Source organism: Jaculus jaculus, chromosome 5 (assembly GCF_020740685.1).
Source record: "Jaculus jaculus isolate mJacJac1 chromosome 5, mJacJac1.mat.Y.cur, whole genome shotgun sequence".
In the NCBI taxonomy this organism is placed as follows: Eukaryota; Metazoa; Chordata; class Mammalia; order Rodentia; family Dipodidae; genus Jaculus; species Jaculus jaculus.
In genome coordinates this window covers 91,010,248-91,026,560 of record NC_059106.1, presented here as the reverse complement: position 1 = coordinate 91,026,560, position 16,313 = coordinate 91,010,248, and the positions used below count along the sequence as shown (strand labels likewise).

General features: G+C 40.1%; 1 protein-coding gene across 2 annotated transcripts in view; it reads left to right on the top strand.

Annotated features, from left to right (window-relative positions):
* Positions 1 to 16,313, top strand: part of Fgd4 (FYVE, RhoGEF and PH domain containing 4) — a 231,056-nt gene that overhangs the window by 59,806 nt on the left and 154,937 nt on the right. The window contains exon 1 of one of the 2 annotated variants that reach the window (XM_004663222.3): positions 11,415 to 11,650. The exons of the other annotated variant lie outside the window; for it this stretch is intronic. The gene's annotated coding sequence lies outside the window, so the exon portion shown is untranslated. Of the gene's footprint in view, positions 1 to 11,414; positions 11,651 to 16,313 lie in introns of those variants that run through there. 2 annotated transcript variants of the gene reach the window in all.

Sequence of the window (16,313 nt, the reverse complement as noted above, 5' to 3'; positions counted from 1 at the left end):
GGAATAAACTCTGTAGTCTCAGGGTGGCCTTGAACTCATGGCAATCCTTCTACCTCTGCCTCCCGAGTGCTGGGATTAAAGGCGTGTGCCACCACGCCCGGCTATATCTCCTTTTTAACTTACTGGCCTCTGCTACTAAGTATTTTCCTTCTCATGCAGAAGCCCAATCATCTGTAGCTAGGATCCATATATGAGGGAGAACATGTGGCGCTTGGCTTTCTGGGCCTGGTTTACTTCACTTAGTATAATCCTTTCCAGGTCCATCCATTTTTCTGCAAATTTTATAACTTCATTTCAGTAGAACTCCATTGTATAAATGTGCGACATCTTCATTATCCACTCATCAGTTGAGGGACATCTAGGCTGGTTCCATTTCCCAGCTATTATAAATTGAGCAGCAATAAACATGGTTGGGCATGTACTTCTAAGGAAATGAGATCATTCCTTCGGATATATGCCTAAGAGTGCTATAGCTGGGTCATATGGAAGATCAATCTTTAGCTCTTTTAGGAACCTCCACACTGATTTCCACAATGGCTGGACCAGATTGCATTCCCACCAGCAGTGTAGAAGGGTTCCTCTTTTTCCATATCCCCGCCAGCATTTATGATCATTTGTTTTTATGATGGTTGCCAATCTGACAGGAGTGAGATGGAATCTCAATGTAGTTTTAATCTGCATTTCCCTGATGACTAGTGACGTAGAACATCTTTTTAGATGCTTATATGCCATTCGTATTTCTTCCTTTGAGAATGCTCTGTTTAGCTCCATAGCCCATTTGTTGATTGGCTTGTTTGATTCCTTATTATTTAACTTTTTGAGTTCTTTGTATATCCTAGATATTAATCTTCTATCAGATATATAGCTGGCAAAGATTTTTTCCCATTCTGTAGGTTGCCTCTTTGCTTTTTTCACTGTGTCCTTTGCAGTGCAAAATCTTTGTAATTTCATGAGATCCCAGTGATTAATCTGTGGTTTTATTGCCTGAGCAATTGGGGTTGTATTCAGAAAGTCTTTGCCAAGACCAATATGTTGAAGGGTTTCCCCTACTTTTTCCTCTAGCAGTTTCAGAGTTTCAGGTCTGATGTTAAGGTCTTTAATCCATTTGGACTTAATTCTTGTGCATGGAGAAAGAGAAGAATCTATTTTCATCCTTCTATAGATATGTATCCAGTTTTCCTAACACCATTTGCTGAAGAGGCTGTCTTTTCTCCAATGAGTATGTTTGGCATTTTTATCAAATATCAGGTGGGTGTAGCTACTTGGGCTTACATCTGGGTCCTCTGTTCTGTCTACATGTCTGTTTTTGTGACAGTACCATGCTGTTTTTGTCACTATGGCTCTGCAGTACAGGTTAAAATCAGGTATGGTGATACCACCAGCCTCTTTTTTGTTGCTCAGTATTATTTTACATATTCGAGGTTTTTTTGATTCCAAATGAATTTTTGGATTGTTTTTTCTATTTCCATGAAGAATGCCTTAGGAATTTTGATAGGGATTGCATTAAATGTGTAGATTGCTTTTGGTAAGATTGCCATTTTCACAATATTGATTCTTCCAATCCAGGAACAAGGGATGTTTCTCAACTTTCTAGTGTCTTCTGCAATTTCTCGTTTCAGTGTTTTAAAGTTCTCGTTGTGGAGATTCTTTCCTTCCTTCGTTAGGTTTATTCCAAGGTACTTCATTTTTTTGTGATGCAATTGTGAATGGTAGTAATTCTCTGATTTCATCCTCTGTGTGTTTGTTGTTAGCATATATGAAGGCTACTGATTTCTGTGTATTTATTTTGTATCCTGCTACATGGCTGTAGTTTTTGATCAGCTGTAACAGTTTTCTAGTAGAGTCTTTAGGGTCCTTTATGTATAGAATCATGTCATCTGCAAATAATGATAACTTGATCTCTTCCTTTCCAATTTCTATCCCTTTGTGTCTCTTGCCTTATTGCTATGGCTAAGACTTCCAGAACTATATTAAATAAAAGTGGGGACAGTGGACACCCTTATCTTCTTCCTGATTTTTTTTTATTTATTTATTTGAGGGCGACAGACACAGAGAGAAAGACAGATAGAGGGAGAGAGAGAGAATGGGCGCGCCAGGGCTTCCAGCCTCTGCAAACGAACTCCAGACGCGTGCGCCCCCTTGTGCATCTGGCTAACGTGGGACCTGGGAACCGAGCCTCGAACCGGGGTCCTTAGGCTTCACAGGCAAGCGCTTAACCGCTAAGCCATCTCTCCAGCCCTTCTTCCTGATTTTAGTGGAAAAGCTTCCAGTTTTTCCCCATTTAGTAATATGTTGGCTGTAGGCTTGTCATAAATAGCCTTTATTATATTGAGATATGTTCCTTCTATTCCCAGTCTCTGTAGGACTTTTATCATAAAGCGATGTTAGATTTTGTCAAATGCTTTCTCTGCATCTAATGAGAGGATCATATGATTTTTGTCCTTCAACTCATTTACTATATTTATAGACTTGTGTATATTGAACCATCCCTGTATCTCTGAGATAAAGCTTGGTCAGGGTGAATGATCTTTTTGATATATTCTTGTATTGTTTTCGCCAATATTTTGTTGAGAATTTTTGCATTTATGTTCATGAGGGAGATTGGTCTGTAATTTTCCTTTTTTGTTCTACCTTTGCCTAGTTTTGGTATCAGGGTGATGCTGGCTTCATAGAAGGAGTTTGGTAGAATTCCTTCTTTTTCTATTTCCTGGAAAAGTTTAAGAAGCAATGGTGTTAGCTCTTCCTTGAAGGTCTGATAAAATTCAGCAGTGAATTCATCTGGGCATGGGCATGGGCATGTTTTAGTTGGGAGATTATTGATAACTGTTTGGATCTCCATGCTTGTTATAGGTCTATTTAAGTGATTAATCTCATCTTTATTTAATTTAGGTAGGTCATATAAATCAAGGAAATCATACAGTTCTTTCAGATTTTCATACTTTGTGGAGTATATGCTTTTATAGTATGTCCCTATGATTTTTTTAATTTCTCTGGAATCTGTTGTGATGTTGTTACCTTTTTCATCTCTGATTTTATTAATTTGTGTCTCTTCTCTCTTTCTTTTGGTCAGATTTTCTAATGGTTAATCAATCTTGTTTATCCTTTCAAAGAACCAACTCTTTGATTCATTAATTCTTTGGATTGTTTTTTTTTTGTTTGTTTGTTTCTTTTTCATTAATTTCTGCCCTAGTCTTTATTATTTCTTCCCGTCTACTAATTTTTGGTTTGCCTTGTTCTTCTTTCTCCAGGGCTTTAAGGTGAAGCATTAGGTTGTTTACTTGCGACCTTTCTAGTTTCTTAATGTAGGTACTTAAGGCTATAAATTTACCTCTTAGAGCTGCCTTCATTGTGTCCCAGAGATTTTGGTATGTTGTGTTCTCATTATCATTTGACTCTATAAATTTTTTGATTTCTTCATTGACCCATTCATCATTTAGTAATGTATTGTTTAGTTTCCATGATTTTGTGTATGCTCTATAGCCTTTCTTGCTACTGATTTGTAGTTTAATTCCATTGTGGTCAGATAGAATGCAAGGAATTATTTCAGTTTTCCTGAATTTGTTAAAATTTGCTTTGTGTCCTAATATATGGTCTATTTTAGAGAATGTTCCATGTGCTGCTGAAAAGAATGTATATTCTGCAGCCTTTGGATGAAATGTCCTGTATATGTTTGTTAGGTCCATTCCTACTATGACCTCATTTAGTCCAGATGCCTCTCTGTTTATTTTTTCTCATGATGACCTGTCCATTGATGAGAGCGGGGTGTTAAAGTCACCCACTACCACTGTGTTTGGTGTTATCTGTGACCTTAGTTCTAATAGTGTTTGTTTGATGAATTTGGGAGCCCCCATGTTAGGTGCATATATGTTTAGGATTGTAGTATCCTCTTGTTGGAGTGTGCCCTTAAATCAATATAAACTGACCTTCTTCATCTTTTTTGACTAACGTTGGACTGAAGTCTACCTTGTCAGATATTAGGATAGCAACCCCTGCTTGTTTTCTAGGCCCATTTGCTTGAAACACCGTCTTCCAACCTTTCACCCTAAGATAACATCCATCCTTTGTAGAAAGGTGAGTTTCTTGGAGAAAACAAATTGTAGGATCCTACTTTTGAACCCAGTCTGCAAACCTATGTCTTTTGGTTGGGGCATTGAGGCCGTTGATAATAAGAGATACTATTGAACAGTGTGTATTTATGTTTGCCATTTGTGTGTGTGTGTGTGTGTGTGTGTGGTTCTGGTTCTACCTTTGCTCTCTTATGTTAACTAGTATTTGAGTATTGCTTATTTTTTCCAGGTTCCTTATATGTGTGCTTTCCCTTTTCTTCAGCATGGAGGATTCTATCAATATTTTCTGTAGAGCTGGTTTTGTCTTCAAATACTCCTTTAACCTGCTTTTGTCATGGAATGGCCTTATTTCTCTGTCTATTTGAATGGATAGCTTTGCAGGATAAAGTAACGTTGGTTGACAGTTGTTATCTTTCAGTACTTGGAATACATCACTCCATGCCCTTCTGCCTTTTAAAGTTTGTGTTGAATAATCTGCTGTAATCCTGATGGGCTTGCCTTTGTAGGTAACTTGATTTTTCTCTCTAACTGCTTTCAATATTTTTTCTTTGGTTTGTGTGTTTGGAAGTTTGAGTATAATGTGGCGAGGAGAGTTTCTTTCTGGGTTTTGTCTGGCTGGGGTTCTAAAGGCTTCCTGTATCTGCATTAGCACCTCTGTCTCAATTTGGGGGAAGTTTTCTTCTGTGATTTTGTTGAAGATGCCTACTATGCTTTTGGAGTAGAATTCTTGTCCTTCTACTATGCCCTGAATTCTTATATTTGGTCTTTTCATGGTGTCCTCAATATCTTGAAATTCCCACTCATACTTTTCTATAAGTTTGTCCTTCTCTTTGTTGGACTGTATTTGATCTGCCACCTGGTCTTCTAGCTTAGATATTCTGTCCTCTCCTTCATCCATTCTACTGGTGAGATTTTCTACAGAGTTTTTTATTTCATTACCTGTGTTCTTCAATTGCTAGTAATTCTGACTGGTTTTTCTTTATTATTTCTATTTCCTTATTTATGTCTTGTATTGCCTTCTTTATTTCATGAAATTGGTGTCCTGCATCTCTTTGATTCCTTTGGTTTCCTCCTTGAGTTCCAGTTTGACTCCTTTGATTTGTTCTCTGACTTCTTTGAACATATTTACAATCATTGTTTTGAAATCTTTCTCAGGCATTTCCTCTAACTCGTTCTCACTGGAGATCATTTCTGATGCATTATAACTGTTAGGTGGATTTATAATGTCTTGATTTTTAGTGTTTCTTGTTTTATAATGTATATATTTTTGCATCTTGGATTAAGTTAATGCTTGGATTTTCTAGCTAGCTAGGTATTCTTAGCTGTGTCAGTTGATTTAATGTTACAGATCTTCAGGATAGGAGCTTAAGGTGTTAGGTGTAGCTCTTAAGGCTCTCAGAGTCTCTACAAAGGTGTTTCTAGGGGTTGAGTTTCCCTGCTATGGGAGTATTCAAGTAGGCTGAGTGGAATAAAATACAGGTAGATTCTAAAATTTAACTAAACACTGTACACATTCAATCAAAATCAGCACTGAATATTTATGCAAGAGTAGTTATTATAACAACCAGATCCTCTATCAACAAAGAGGTTAAGATTTCTGGTCTGTTGAGTGATCCAAGTCAGCTTGTGACCAAGTGAGACCCTTCCCTGTTTTAATCAATGCCAGTTACCTTTTTGGATGATTTTGGTCTCAATCAAGTTGCTGGCTGGGTCGTTGGGCTGCTGTTCTGATTTCTGGAGCTGGGCACTGGCTTTTCCTGTTGGGCAAACCGAGGCTGGACCCTGTGGCCCTGCAGATCGGCACCCTCGCTGCTGGACCTCCTACTGCTGCTGCTGAAGCTGCCACTGTTGGATCTGTTGCTGCTGTTGCTGAAGCTGCTGCTGGTAGATCTGCTTCTGCCGCCTCTGAAGGTGCCGCTACTGGATCTGCCACTGCTGGGACCCCTATTGCCAGTGCAGGAGCCGCCGATGTTGCTGCTTGTCTCTGCTCCTGCTTGGGTCCTGCTGTCGGCTCAAGTTGGCGTGGCCGAGTCCTGGGACCGCTGCTCTGTTCGCTGGAGCTGGGCTCAGGTGGTGGGGGAGGGGGGGGAGCCGCAGCTGCTCTGGTTCTCTCGCTGCTCCACATGTTCTTCTACCTCGCGGTCTGCTCCTCCATTGCTCACTGCCGCTCTCCCTTCACGGTTCCTGAGTTTGAGGGGAAGCTCCCGCACCTGGCTTTTCCCGTACCTGGAGCTGAGCCTGGCGGCTTTCTGCTGTGCCGCCACCACCATAGTTGGCGGACCTGCCGGGGCCATTTCTGCCAGCCTGTGCGGGCTCTGGATGCTCTGGGTCTCTTCTACTTTTCCCCTGCCATTTCAGTTTTCTATACACCTGACTTTTTAGTAAAAGTATGTATTTTGCTGAGTTTTTTTGGTCTTTTTTCCCCCCAGGCTGCTTTGGCGTGGTACCTACGCCGCCATCTTAACCAGAAGTCCCGGAATTTTCTTTATACCTATATAACAAACATAGAAATGTTGAAATGATTCCTTGTATTCATTTGATCACAATGGAATAAAACTATAGCTCAATAGCAAGAGAAAGTATAGAACATACAAAAACTCATGGAGGTGAAACAACATACTGTGGAAGGATGAATAGGTCGTTGAAGAAATCAACACAGAAAAAAAAAATTGCTGGAATTGAATAACAGTAACACAGTTTACCAAAAAGCTATGGGTTTCAATGAAAGCAGTCCCAAAGTGGAACTTTATAGCTCCAAGTTCCTATGCTAAGAAATCATAGAAATCTCAAAAGATAAATGCTGTAATGATATACTTTAGGACCTTGGAATAACCAAGAATAAGGCCAACTCAAAGTCAGTTGACAGAAATAATTAAGATTAGGGCACAAATTAATGAAATAGAAACAAAAAAATCAGTGTAAATAATCAGTGAAATTGTCAGGTGTGGTGACACAAACCTTTAATCCCAGAACTTGGGATGCAGAGGTACAAAGATGGCCATGAGTTCGAGACCATCCTGAGACTACATAGTCAGTTCCAGGTCAGCCTGGGCTAGAGTAAGACCCTACATCAAAAAAAGCAAAACAAAACAACAACAGAAAACAGTGAAATAAAAGAAAAAAAAATGCAAGTGGATAGGAAGTCCACTTTAAAAAAAAACATTCAATATCCGTAGCTATCAGAGCAGTAGAAATTCAATATACTTTTAGGATTTCGTCTTTTCACAGTTAAGAAAACAGATGTCCACAATTGCTGGTGGGGATGTGGAGATAGTGGAACACACGTTCACTGTTGGTGGGCATGTAAACTAGTGCAGCCACGTTGTAAAATTAAAATGCTGGTTCTCAGATAGCTGAAAACAGAGATATGGTATAATTCAGCTCCTGCGCCTATACCTGAAGACTTGTTATCGAACTACAGACTTGTTTGCACATCCGTGTTCATTGCTGCTGTATTCTCAATAGCCAGGAAATGGAATCAGCCTAGATGTCCATCCAACTGATGAATGGGTAATGAAAATGAGGTACATACACAATGGTATTTCATTCAGCAGTTAAAAAAAGTGGAATTACAAATTTGTAAGAAATTTATACTAGGTGAGATAACCCAGGCTCAGAAAGACAAAGCCCATGTTCTCTCATGCAGATCCTAGCTTTGAAGTTTTTGATTTGTGTGTTTAACATGAAATATTTGTAGAGTGTAAACAGCTTGAAATGTACCATGGGTGGGAGCTGACTTGAGGTGGGTTAGAACTCATGAGATTTGATCGTAGAATGGGGATTGCTGGGGGTTGAAAGGTTTAAGCTGGGATGGAGGCGGGGAAAGGCTGGTGGGAGGGTCAACTGAAGCAATGGATATATGAAAAGCCATATGGGAAACATGCTATTTTCCAAGCTAATTTAAAAATAAAATTTTTAAGTCAGGCATGGTGGCACACATCTTTAATCCCAGCACTTAGGCAGAGGTAGGAGGAGCGCCAGGAGTTCACGGCCATCCTAGAGCTACAGAGTCAGACCCTGCCTCAAAGAAACAAACAATATATATAATTTTAAAGAGAGCTTTAATGAATGTATCCTGCATGGATGGATAATAGTGATCCCTAAAGCCACAGGTAAATATTTCTTTCCTGTTTTTTTATGCTAAGGAAAAACCCAGTCCCTTGAGCTTGTAGGCAAGTTTTCTTCCACTGAGATAAATTCCAAACCACAAGTCATTTGTTATTAAATGAAAGCCCTAGTGCCAGGGTTGTAAAACCCTAGGGGTTGTTATGAAGATCCCTGAAGCCTCCAGAACAATTGGCTATTGCCAAGGATGTTGTTTGCCTACCAGAGCTTAATGGTAAGACCCTGTTGCTAAAGATTGCTCATGCTTTGGTTGCAGGCACTGAGAGACAGCTGGAACTGAGAGGGAGCTTCCTCCCTACCCACCAGATTTCACAGTGCCAGGTGCACAGGCTGCCGGGAGAGAGAAGTTACCTGTCTCATTCTTACCTATTAGTGGACCCTGTAAGCCACACAACTGACCTTTCAGGCAAGATTTGTCCAGTGATAGAGTTTAGGCCTGCTCCACTTGACTTCATGCCTAGTACTGTAAACTTGGTCAAAAGTCCTTGGCTGGGAGGCCCTGTGAGGAACTTACTGTTGCTATTGTGCCCCTCAAACTGCCTTCTCAGTATGGGTGCATATGCCCATAGGTTAGTGCTGCTTTCAGCCGTGGTCAGAGAAGCCGTTCTCTTTCTTTGCAGTGGGCAGTAGTTATGGCAGAGGCTCATTATTACTGGCCAGAACCCATGAAAGCCAGATGCACAAAGGTGCATGTGTCTGGAGTTCATTTGCAGTGGCCGAAAGCTCTGACATGCTCATTCTCTCTTTATCTCTCAAATAAATAAATAAATAAATAAATAAATAATCTAAAAAAAAGGCAGAAAGAGCTGTGTCCCGACGTTCGTGCCTTGCTTTCTGTTGGGGAGTGCAGTGGGGCCTGCCACCTCAGACTCCGGCTGCCATGCCTTCTCTGCCCTGGTAGCCTGTCTCCCCAAACTGTCATCCAAATGAACCCATTCTTGTCACAGGAGTGAGAACAGGTTAGCCTGACTGACTGGGGAGATACTGTTGTCATTTCTCTATCCAAGGAAGGATCCAAGAGAGAGGAGAAAGGTTTGAGGAGGAAATCAGGACTTGAGCTTTGGAATGTTACATTTTATTTGCTTATTAAAAGTCAGAGGAAATTCAGTAAGTGATTAAATCGAGGGACCTGTAATTCATAGAGAGAGGTGTGTCCTGGAGTCATACGTTTTAGAGGTGTGAGTATATTTGTGTTATTTCTAACAATTTTTAAAAGATTGGAACAGTGACTTTACTCATTGTGACATTGAATTTTCTTTTGGTATTTCCATCTTCTTAAATATATTGAGATAGGACTGGAGAGATGGCTTAGCGGTTAAGCGCTTGCCTGTGAAGCCTAAGGACCCCGGTTCGAGGCTCAGTTCCCCAGGACTCACGTTAGCCAGATGCACAAGGGGGCGCACGTGTCTGGAGTTTGTTTGCAGTGTCTGAAGGCCTTGGCACGCCCATTCTCTCTCTCTCTCCCCCTCTTTCTCTCTCAAATATATATATATGGAGAGAGAGACAGGGAGAGAGATAAATTTTATTCTGTTAAGCTTTTTTATAAGTATGTTGAAATCTCACTACATGACTGTTTAGATTTGAAACCTTAAAATAGCTCTTTTTATTTTTTAGTACCTTTTGTCTCTTCAATTAGGTTGCAATAAAAGTTCATTCTTTACATTTTTGGTTTTTTTTAATTGGGATGAATGAATATGAACGTGTTAGGGCTGCTATAAATAAAAATGAAATAAAAATGAAAAGTCTGACTTTTGCATTTATAAAGGTATTGATATCTGTTTTTGGTTACTGCAACTTACTTTCTGGTACTATAAACAATATCCTTTTTTTTGAAAATGTTTTGTTTTGTTTTGTTGTTTGAGGTAGAAGAGTTTTGCTCTCATTCAAGTTGATCTGGAATTCTCTATGTAGTCTCAGGGTGACCTCAAGCTCATGGCAGTCCTCCTTCCTCTGCCTCCTGAGTGCTGGGACAAAGGTGTGTACCACCATGCAGGGCTGAAACAGAGATTTTTATTTGTGATAGAGAGAGAGGTAGTGAGTATGGGCATGCCAGGACTTCCTACCACTGCAAATGAACTTCAGGCACATGTGCTACTTTGTGTATCTGCCTTTACATGAGTACTAGGGAATGAACCCAGGCCATCAGACTTTGCAAGCAGGCGCCTTTATCTGCTGAGCCAGCTCTATAGCCAGTCCTTCTTGATACTTGTGATTGTGTGTGTGTGTGTGTGTGTGTGTGTATGAGTTTTTTAAGTAGGGTTAAAATTATACTAGCTGGAAGTAATAATTGTATCTTTTCCTTTTAATATTTGTATTTCTTGAACATGCCAAGAAAAGAACTCTTGAGATTTAAAATGTGGAATGGTTAAAATGGAGGCAATGATATCTGTAGTTTTGGTTACAGTAAGGTTTTTTTTTTTTTAAATTCTTTTCTGGCTTATCCTAATTATTTATGTCCTTGCTCATGTAAGAATTTATATCTGATGACATTTTGCGTGCCTGTGTTGTGGGTTCCTGGTGACTGGTATCTGTGTGGAATAGTTTTCAGTCATGCTGCCGGGAGCAGCAGTAGTGAGGTAACTTGTCCTGCTGAATCAGCACATAATCTTCAGAAATGCAGAAACAAATTAAACCCATTTATTAAAAACTGGGTTTATTACAAGAGATTTCATGCCTATCATTGAACAAGGCTACAGATATTGTTCAAGATTTTAACCCCTTTCCCTCTACTCATTCAATACCAAATAAAAATCAAGTCCGTTTTTTTTTTTTTCCCTGAAAATTGAGTCTCAATCTTGGCTTTATTTCCAAAATAAGATTATTTGTTTTAAAAATCCTTCAGTATATAAAACCAGTTTTCAATTCTGAGGGATATTACAGATCAGAAAACAACTTTCTGATGCAGCTCAGATTTCTAGACTTTGCAAGTTAACTTAAAATTTTCTTTTCTGTTAGCAGAGTTAAGCTTCTGTGAGCTGTCTCCCTGAGCTAGCAGCATAGGCTTTCTGAGACATTAGGACTTTGTCCCAGAAAGGGTGAATTTGCAGAAAGCTTTTAGTTGGGTGGCTCTGCCTTGTTTAAATAGCCAAACACCTGCTAGGCAAGCCCTGCCCATGTGAGCAACTGCGTGTGTTCCTTCCGTTAGTATTTGCAGGGCTGGAGCACAAAGGCAGGTATTGTTACCCAATAAGCAGTAGTCACACACTTCTACCAATCGCCTCAGGAAGGCTGGTTACCATGGAATCCACCATCTGTTCACTCCCTGCTGCCGGAATGTGATTATCCTTGCTGGGCTGGGAACTTGGGGTAGGCAGGGGAGCCTGTGTGCTGCGAGATTATCTGCAATAGACTGGGTTAATGGGGAGGTTCCATTTGGCTCACTGGAAGAGCAAATAAAGAGAATTGTACTTCGACCATTTGTGACTTCCAGCCACAAGGAATAATTCAGCTTTTCTAGGGTAAGTAACCCTGGCACTATGTATCCAGTTTGTATTACATTTGTTGTGGACATTATCTCCATGTGGTCAGAATAGAAACCCTGAGCCCTTGTAGAAGAGCTCACACACACTTGTGTTCTGTTGATTTCAGGCAGCTCAGTAGTACTTGTACAATCACGCTGATTTTGGAAAAGGAAAGAATTGTTCTTTATCTCTAAATATTTCCTGTCTGCGAGAGTGTTGTATGACCTCTGAAAGTGGCAAATGGACAATCATTTTTAATGGTTTCTGAGTCCAGAATGAAATACACCCATGTCCACATGTTCAATGTCTGTCCTTAGCTGAGAAATGCCTCCCGTCAGGGGCGTTTGTAGGTTATGCTTTAATTAAGGATTATTCTGGCCCACATGACTGGCAGATCATTAGTAGGTCATGTTGAAATGTGATGTTGATGCAGTTTTATCTTGCAATGCTTTTGCACAAGTTTCAAGGACCTGAGCATGTGGAAACAATGTGACAGAGGCTCGGAGATAAAGGAAGGGCAAAACTAGGAAGATGACTTCTGTTTTAAGGGTTTCCTTTGTTTTTATACTTCAACGGCCCCTTAAAATGTGTGTCACATATTGTGAGCAGTAGAAGAAAATTTCGATTCTAACAAATGGATGACTGACATTTTTCCATGTGGCTGAGAGGTTGGTAGCTCAAACAAGGGGCTCTGTGTCCTTTGTAAAGCAGCATTGTGTCCCCTTCCACACAACTGTGTCCAAAAATATAAAAGTGAAAAACAAAAACAGTGCCGTCTATATACTCCGGAGACTTCTTTTGTGTAAGTTTTTCTGTCATCTAACCCACAGAGCCAGCGCTCTGGGAGCCTGACTGGTCTGCCATTTTCCTTGCTGTGAGAAGGCTGGAAGGAAAGGCTCTGCCCGGGCTGCCCAGCCCTTCATCGTGGGTGCTGCTCTTGTGCTGGACATCCGTGTCAGTGGGCCATGGGCTGCTGGGGGCTAGGAAAGATCACTGCTGATGACACCTACGCTTTATGTTTCTGGAATATGAAATTAGATAACCCTGTAATGATCAAGGACCCGTGTTCTTACTTCAATAATAGACGTTTAGTTCTGACTGTTCTATGTGGATTCTGGGTATAAACTGTAATTAACTTTAAAATTCTGTCTTTTGTATTTACATTATTAAGTTGCTGAATATGTAATATTAATCTAGGTGCATACTAGTTCTAAGAAACATGCTTTTTCAACAATAACAGGCACGTCTGCCTGAATATTTCCTTAATATCTAAAAATATTTTAAGCTAATCTTGTATTATTAGAAAAATGGTTTTTCCCCATAAGAACCAGTCATTATAAGCAATATGAGGTTTGTGTAAAAATCCTCATGTATTTCTAGATAGAGTATTCATGTTGCTTTAACTACCATGCAGTTTTGGAGCCTGAAGCAGCCTTTCAGTGGATGGATGTGAAGTGTGTGGCGGTCATGTGCCTTGAATGTGGTTACTCAGGCAGTTAGGAGGGGAAGATAAAGTTACATACTGAACAAGTTCTTCAGTGTTTGTGAACATGCATGCTATTTTAAAAAGTGCTTCCTAAGTTACAGTAACAAGATCGCTTTTTTAAGTGCATGTGTATGTTAGAATGTATAATCCCAGCATCTTATGGGTATTGGCAAGTACTTACTCACTTTCACTTGAAAGTGTTTTTATTAAGATGCTCCTTGTTTGAGTTTCCACAGTCACAAGTAATAAAACCACAAGGTTTAAAAAAATATAATAAACTCTTTGAGATGAATTTTCACATGGGAAGGGAAAGTGGCTCCTGGCTCAAGATAGAATCGTGTAAGTGTCCAGGCTCATTCACCTGGTAGAGCATGAGACTCTTAAAAGTCTAAGATGGGGTGACTAGTCAAAAGATATGATGACTTCCCTTTAAATGATTTAAGGCTAGGGTTTTATAATTGGATTTTTATTTTGTCTTTGTGAATGACAAGTAAGGAAATAAAGCATTGAAAAAATATGCGCAAGCATCTTTGCTCCTTCAACTAATGACAAACTTAGTAGCTCTTGAGGGTACTCTATACTGAGAGTATTAAAGAGGAGTGAGCTACAGGGCCAGTCCCCAGAGCACCTGCCATCCCAGTCCTAGTGCCCAGAGGGCAGGATTGCATAGTGTGCCTGCCCTCTCCTGAGGACTTGGTGAGATGCTCAGGTCCACTTAGAACATTGTCAGCAGCCACACCCAATACTGGCTGCATGACATCTTTAGATGGGGACTTGAGAAAGCATGAAATTCTCAGGTTTGCTGAGAATATTGCTTTTGGTCCTCCCCATCTGTCCATGTGGGGGAGATACTAGACTTCAGGCTTTTGTGAGCCTTCTGCCAATTTGCCCAACTCCAAGGCCTGATACTCAGCAATCTTTCAGTGCAACTTAAGGAACCTCCTGTGTTTTATGTTGGTAAATATGTAAAAAAAAACTCTGCATTAGTTCTTGTAAAAGTATTATATAGATGACAAGGAGGAAACAAAAGTACTTAGAGTGATTCAAATCAGTGGCAGTCAGAGCAGATCATCCTACCATGACTTCATCCTGGCCACATCTTTCCAATACTTTGTTTTGACACATGATGCTGAAACACTGACTGACCTCATTTGTGTTCAGATAAATAGGTCAGAGAGCTAGTCAACACTGGTTAATTTCATACTGTTTTCTTCCAGCTTTTTGTCTGTTGACAAATTCCATCTAACTTCTAAGTTGAATCCATCTGTCTGTTGTGAGCCACTGTGGTCTCTGTCATGCTTAAGCTGCCTCTGGTAATGAGACTGGGATTTAGGGTGGAGAATCTGTGTGTACTGCCATTGCTAGCTCATGCTGCTATGCTCACAGGTTCTGGGGGTTTGTATGTTAGCATGTCTCATGACTTTTTTAAATGGATGCACTGAAAATTGTTCTCTTTTGCCCTTTCCCACATTTCTGCATTGCCATGGTTGCAAGTAATGCTTGGAATGAGTGAAGTGTGTATATCAGCAAAATTTTCCACTGTTGTCTTAAATCTGAAAGGTGTAAACTCACACAGAAGCTGTGACTCAAATCTGGCTGACTTTGGTGCACTTTTCTTCCAAGCTGTCCTCTTCTGTTGTTATAATGGCTCCCCTGCTCTCTGGTGCAGAAATGCCATTTTCCACAAGCTGACAAGGCATAAGGTCCATGTAGGCTGCACTGGATCCTTTGTCGTTCAATTGTCATTGCTTTATCCCAGGAATAGCTTGTTAGATCTATAGGAGGTGTCTAGCCACACTTTATTTTTAGAAAATTTGTGTCTTTTTTTTTTTTTTTTTTTTGCAAATAACCCCCACTGTGTGGGCAATTTTTTTTCTTTGTAACACATGTGCTGAATTACTGATTTGAGCTATATGTAGTTCCTTCCTTTCTTTCCCCTCCTTTCTCCTTGCCTGCCTGAGTCCTGTTTTTGTTCATTTTGTTATGTAGTTATTTGGTTATTTATTTGACCAATTTCCCTGCTTTGAACTCAGAGTAATGAAATAATATTGTTCTTCAATTCTTAGTGTTTTTATATAAGGCAGGCAGACTAAGTCTGTAGGATTTTTTCTTCAGTTTCTATTGTACATCTCTAGATGTTTGCTTTTACATTTATATAATGGTTCCAATTTAAACAGAATCATCTGGTTCTTAACCTAATTTCTGAGAAGAATCTGTGAGGCCCATAAATATGAAACAATTGGTTCCATGTAACAAAACCCATAAGTTGAAGAAATGGCTCATGTTAGATACAGAATCTTGACTACAAAGACAAGAGCAAGGTCAACCAACTTTTTTGTTACTGTATTTATGAGAAGCAAACATGAGGAAGGGGAGTCAGCTTAAAAATCTCACAGGAAGGGCTGGAGAGATGGTTCAGTGGTTAAGGTGCTTGCTTTCAAAGCCTAACGATCCAGGTTCTATTCCTCAGTTCCCACATAAAAGCCAGATTCACAAGGTGCCACACACACCTGGAGTTTATCTGTAGCTGCTGGAGGCTGTGGTGTGCCCATTCTCTCTCCCTCTCTCTTTCCCTTTCCTTGAAAATAAATAAAAACATTTTAAAATAATTTCACAGGTAGAATTTTTAGTATGTACAAAGGGAACATGGATATATGAAAAATCATTTCCTTAGCTATGAAATTCGCCAGAAACATGGGTTGGTTGTTACAAATGGTCAGTCTTTTAAGAAACATAACTAACTGCCAATCGGAACAGGCATGCAAGGGTCTAGTGTGCATATTCCCTCCCTTTTAGCCACATGTGTATGAAAAGTAAGAGGATGATCCTAATGGGCCTCAGTGATTCTGGTGGTGGTGGTGGGGGGGGGGTGGAATGCTAAGAAAGGGCAGCCTAAATGGCAGTTACTATAAGGTTCACGCCCGTCTCCTGGATCACTGATCCTGTTGTGGGCTAGTGCCTACATTGGTCTCCATTTCCTCTGTTCCTCTCTCTAATCATAGTATCCAGCTTTCTTAGAACTTGCTGCCCACTGTTGAAACACTCTTTCTTTGGAAATGGTACTGGCGTCTGTGCTGACTTCCCATTCCTTCATACAATACTTACTGAACCTTTATTTCCTGCTGTTACTGTAGCAAGTATGGAGGATTTGGTGCAGAACATAGTGGAAAGGCA